Source organism: Camelus dromedarius, chromosome 7, assembly GCF_036321535.1.
Source record: "Camelus dromedarius isolate mCamDro1 chromosome 7, mCamDro1.pat, whole genome shotgun sequence".
NCBI classification, from domain to species: domain Eukaryota; kingdom Metazoa; phylum Chordata; class Mammalia; order Artiodactyla; family Camelidae; genus Camelus; species Camelus dromedarius.
The window spans coordinates 76414877-76420703 of record NC_087442.1 but is presented as its reverse complement, the minus strand read 5'-3'; the positions used below and the strand labels follow the sequence as shown (position 1 = coordinate 76420703).

Below are 5827 nucleotides of genomic sequence, written 5' to 3'. Positions count from 1 at the left end.
AAATGTATTTTGTATTATCTATGCCTACATGTACATATGTATCTATATGCATTGTATATTATAAAATGTATACATATGATATCACTTATATGTGGAATCTTAAAAAAAAAAAAAGACAAATGAGCTTATTTACAAAACAGAAACAGACTCATAGACATAGAAAACAAACTTACAGTTACCAGCGGGTGAAGGGGGTGGGAAGGAATAAATTGGGAGTTTAAGATTTGCAAATACTACTATATATAAAAGATAAATAACAAGTTCACAGTGTATAGCACAAGGAACTATATTCAATATCTTGTAGTAACTTATGGTGAAAAAGATTATGAAAACAAATATATGTATGTTTATATGACTGAAGCATTATGCTGTACACCAGAAATTGACACAACATTGTAAACTGACTATACTTCAATTAAAAAAAAATACACAAAAAAAATAATAAAAAAAAGTGTATGCCTCTAAGAATTAGAAACACTTCTATTTCAAACCAAAGATTTCCATTCAAGTATGTCAAAAATTCAAGAGCTCACTTTGGTATTCTTATATATGTATAATAATTATTATTTTAATGGAAGACAGTTCTTACTAATCTGAGCTGACTATATTATTTCTTCTTTGAAGCTTGCTTTTCTTTTGCTTCAGTATATCATTTTATAATTATTCCAGTGTCAATATAAGAGTAAGAAAAATGTTATAACTTGAAAGGATTTGTTCAGGGATTAAAAAACAGAAGTGCTGCTTTACAAAGCAGGTACATTTATGGAGCGTATTACTAGCAGGAATAGTATGATGATTGAAATTCCATATAAATGGATGAAGAACTCAGGGAAATTAACTAAGAGATCCTAAACTTAAAAACTGTAAATGTGGCTAACCTTTTGAGGTAAAGTCCTGTCACATATTAATTTCATTCTTTACAAAACCACAGAAGCCCCATGAGACAAGTATTGTCCATCTTATATTACAGAGAAGGAGACTGAGAACTAGTAAGATTTCATTACTTGTCCACAGTCACCGCTAGGGAGTGGCAGAGGTGGGGCAGGAAATCAGTTGGCCTTCTCCTGGCCAGGATTCTAAGACAGTGTTGAATTCAGTATGACTTTAAAGGACACTTTCTTCATAGTTTTAATTTCCACTATCATTTTATTATAAAGGTACTTATGCTATGAACTTATTAAATGAGTGGTTAATGAGGTACAGATTTAAAAATGAACACAGCCACAACTATTTACAGGAACCCATCTGAATTTATTTGCCCTCCCCCCTACCACTAGCACAAATTATGCAGTCGAGTTTCCCACATTTGGGGAAATCACAGGGGTCAGCACATCTGGAGTGCAATGGGTAAGCCTCGCCCTGGGAAAACCACCTTTGTGATCATGGTATCTCTCCTGCCAGGTAAGAATATTTGCCTTTTTTGATAAAAAGTTTAAGCTTAACTGCACACACACACACAAATCATCAGAGATTTGGCACTTTTAAAAACCTCTTTTGAGCAAATAATTTAATGTCTTTAGATTGTATATATAAAAGTAGGAGAAAAGATCAAGTCTTTGTGTTTTGGGCTCCAATCATAATGAAATTTGTTTAAATGCTTTATTTCTGTCAAAAAGTGATAGATGTGATATATTATAAATGATGAAGTCATTTTATACCATTTAAGCCAGTTTGAAATACCTTAAGCAAAAAAAGTAATAGGTAAAAATTCTTATCAGTTGCAAAGTGCTTCCACTCAAATTTACTGATGAGAAAGAATACATTAACACATATTCAGTGTAAAAGCAAACTTTTTATTGAAGTATAGTTGGCTTATAAGATTGTGTTAGTTTCAGGTGTACAGAAAAGTAATTCAGTTTTTTTCAGATTATATTCCGTTACAGGTTATTACAAGCTATTGACTATAATTCCCTGTGCTACACAGTAAATCCTTGTTGCTTATGTATAGTGATGTGTATCTGTTAAATCCCATACTCCTCATTTGTCCCTTCCTCCCTCTCCCCTTTGGTAACATAACTTTGTTTTCTATGTTTGTGAGTATGTTTTGTATATACATTCATTTTTATTATTTTTTAGATTCCCCATATTAGTGACATCATATAGTATTTGTCTTTTTCTGTGTCTTACTTCACTAACTATAATAGTCTCTAGGTCCATCCATGTTGCTGCAAATGGCAATATTTCCTTCTTTTTATGGCAGAGTATATATATTTACCACATCTTAAGCCAGTTGTCTGTTGATAGGCACTTGGGTTGTTTCCATGTCTTCTCATCGATTGTAAATAGTGCTGCTAGGAACATTGGCATGCATGCATCTTTTTGAATTAGCATTTTTGTTTTTTCCAGATATATACCCAGGAGTAAGGGTGCTAGATCATGTTTAGTTTTTTGAGGAACCTCCATACTGTTTTCCACAGTGACTGTACCAATTTACATTCCCACCAACAGTGTACAAGGGTTCCCTTTTCTTCATATCCTCTCCAGCATAAAAGAGAACTTCTTTTAAGTGGACTCTCTAAACTGCAGAAGTTTGAGGCTCTCTTTGATATGTTTCCTTTAAAAGACCTTTCCTGTCTCTTACAGTAGTTAATAAACAAATGTTTATTGAGGCCTCACAGTTGCGTAGTCCAACCAATACATCTGAAAGACACAATAAAGAATAGATTTTTGCTTTAATTATCAAAGGACAAATAAAATAGGATAAAGAAAGTAAATGATAGTTAGTAGGATAAAGAAAATAGATAAACAGATTATTAATGATAATTGCTCAGAATGTGACTTGTACTAGTAGACTGTTGAAAGGTGAAACTGGAGAACACCACCTGAAATTTGTCTTTCCCCTCCCTGTTCTCAGATCTCTTTCTTAAAGACTCAAAAGATCCCTCCAACCATATGGCCCCTAACTAGTTTCCTAGGGGTGCTGTAACAAACTGAGGGTGGCTTAAAACAGCAGACATGTATTCCCTCATGGGTCTGGAAGCTAAAAGTACAAAATCAAGTTGTTGGCAGGGCCATGCTCCCTGTGAAGGTTTAGGGAAGAATTCTTCCCTTGTCTCTTCCTAGCTTCTGGTGGCTGCCCACAACACTAACAATCTTTGGCTCGGAGATGCACTACTTCAGTCTTGGCCTCCGTTGTCACACAGCCCTCTTCCCCCGTCTCTGTGTCTTCTATATCCCTGTATCCAAATTTTCCTCCTCTTATAAGGTTAGTCATTGGATTAGGGTCCACCCTGATCCAGTATGACATTATCTTAATTTAATGACATTTTCAAAGACTCTTTCCAAATAAGATCACATTCACAGGTATAGGGGTGAAGGGTGGATGTGTTAAGTCTGTAGCATATCTTTTAGGGGGGTACACAGCTCAACCCACCTCAGGGCCCTCTTCTAACCTGTTCTCTTTAGGCAGTACCCCATTCACTAACTTTACCTAATGGTCTGAAGTGGAGAGCAGGCTGCTTAGGATGTGAAATAACTATTATAACCTGTACTTATGTTTATTTCTATGTAAATATAAGATTCAGCTCAGCCAATATTTAGTATGTGGATTTTTGACTCTGACACCCTGTCATTCATACCTCAGTCGTTCAGTATCAGATACGCTGTTCTGAGGAAAGAGCAGGAGTTCCCTGACCTGGAGGCACTGAGAGTGACAGCTAAGTCTAGCTACTAGATTTGTAGGTAGTTTTACCCAGTTTAATGAAACCAGCCCTTACAAAATCAACCTATGGCTTTAAAAAGATTCCCCTAGAGCAATGATTATCAAAGTGTGGTCTGGACACCCACAGGAGATCTGTAAGCTGCAAATATGTAGCAGTGAGATGGTATGTGCCTTTTTTCACTCTCAGCATTTCCTGAGTATGTGGTGGAGTTTTCCAGAGGCTCTGGGTTGTGTAATGATGTCAGTGCTCTCTTGCAAATAGAATGTGTGCTTGTGAACTCTTATATTTAAAATTTTCTGTTTTACTTTGCAATATGATAAATAAATAAATAAATAAATAAATAAATAAATAAATAAATAAATAAATGTGTGTGTATATATATATATGTATAAAACTACACCAAAACAAATCTCTTTGAGGTTTATCATTTTTAAGAGTACGAAAGGGTCCTGAGACCAAAAAATTTGAGAAGTCACAGGTTGAAGATAGCACTAATATTGTGGGCACAAACGACAACAAGGAAACAACATGCAAACTGACAATTGTGCTTTTGGAACAAATTCTTAGAAAGCTATTTTATGAGATAAAAACAATGATCGAATCAGATCTGACAAGAACTAGGTTAAAAATAGAGAATTATAAGGACTATTTGAAATAAGCATTTTTATCCGTTATCATTACCTGGTAATCTTTGCCCTCACTGTTTATTATATGTTAAACCTTTAGGGGATACCCTTTTGGCTTTGATGGTGGTTAAAACTAAGTACCAAATTAACTAGAGCTTACATACCAGAATAAAGTGAAAGATAACGTTTTTATTTTTAAAATTTTTTAATTGTTTCTTATTTAAAAATTTTTTTTCTGGGGGAGGAGGTAATTAGGTGTATTTATTTATTTATTTTTAGAGGAGGTACTGAGGATTGAACCCAGGACCTCGTGCATGCTAAGCATGTGTTCCACCACTTGAGCTATACCCTCCCCCACAAGATAACATTTTTAGTAAGAACAAGACGTGTTTAGATTTTGTGAATAATAGAATTATTTTCAGAATTATTTTGTCCTTCTAAAATGTTTATTTTGTACACTTACGTAATGCAAATAACATATTGATTCCATAATTCACGTAGTAATTGTGTAAAGTGAGTAACTCATATTGAGGATGCTTCGTTCAAATGTTGTTTGCTGATGGGGTGAAGTATCAAAAAGCGTTTGACTATCAGGTTGCTGGTTAAAATGCACATCCCTTTGTCCCCAGATTGAACCTACGGAACAAGTTTGGGGTGGGCCCTGATATATTATATTTGAGGCTAAATGCTGTGTGTTACTAATCTACATTGAAGTTTGATAGTTTGAGCCAGGAATGGCAAACTCAAGTACTGAGAGGAGCCAAGAAAGTGATGCTGATGACGACAGTGCTGTTTACAAATACTCATATAGCCCTTACTGTGCACTCAGCACTATTTTAAGCACTTAGCATGTTTTGACTCATTTCGTTTTCTCAACAGCCCGCTGACATAGGTCCCTATATAATCCCCCTTTCACACATGAGGAGATTGTGTCACAGAGAAAATAAATCACTTGTCCAAGAGCACAGAGTACTGGAGTCAGGATTCAAACCCAGAGCAGTCTGGCTTTACGATCTATACTGAATGTCGTGTGTGAAGCAAGTTTGGTGAGGATTCTGGCCAACCAGAGATTGTATGTTGCTTGTAGGAATGAGGTTCCAGTGTGGACAGACTCTGTGCTTTTAGTAGAAGATGAAAATCTGCTTTATTTACATAAAATATTTTAATATTTGGTTGTAGGTAACAAAATAATTTGAATCATGCTTCGCTATGCATTGTGTGGCCACAAAACACGTCAGTTTGAGTAGCTGGATGTGATCATAGCACCACCATGTGCAACCCCTGCCTCACCTTTTCTCCTTCCAGCCTAGAGATAAGTCATTTCAAGACTTGTTAATTCAGTAGCTCAGTCATATTGTCAAAAACCTAGTGTCTTTCCCCGTTCCCCTCTGCCATCCTTAGCACGTTCTCTCTTCATGAACACCCTTCTAGCTCCCCTCACGGCTGGAGGTACCACGGCATCCTATAGGAAAAAAAAAAAGGATTATTTCTTATTTTGCCTCTTCTGATGGATCCTTGAATTGCTTCTCTCAGCTTCCA

General features: G+C 35.7%; 1 pseudogene; it reads right to left on the bottom strand.

Moving 5' to 3' along the window:
• Positions 1-1234: 1234 nt before the first annotated feature.
• Positions 1235-1409, bottom strand: LOC116154136 (U1 spliceosomal RNA; annotated as a pseudogene).
• Between the last annotated feature and the right edge of the window lie 4418 nt (positions 1410-5827).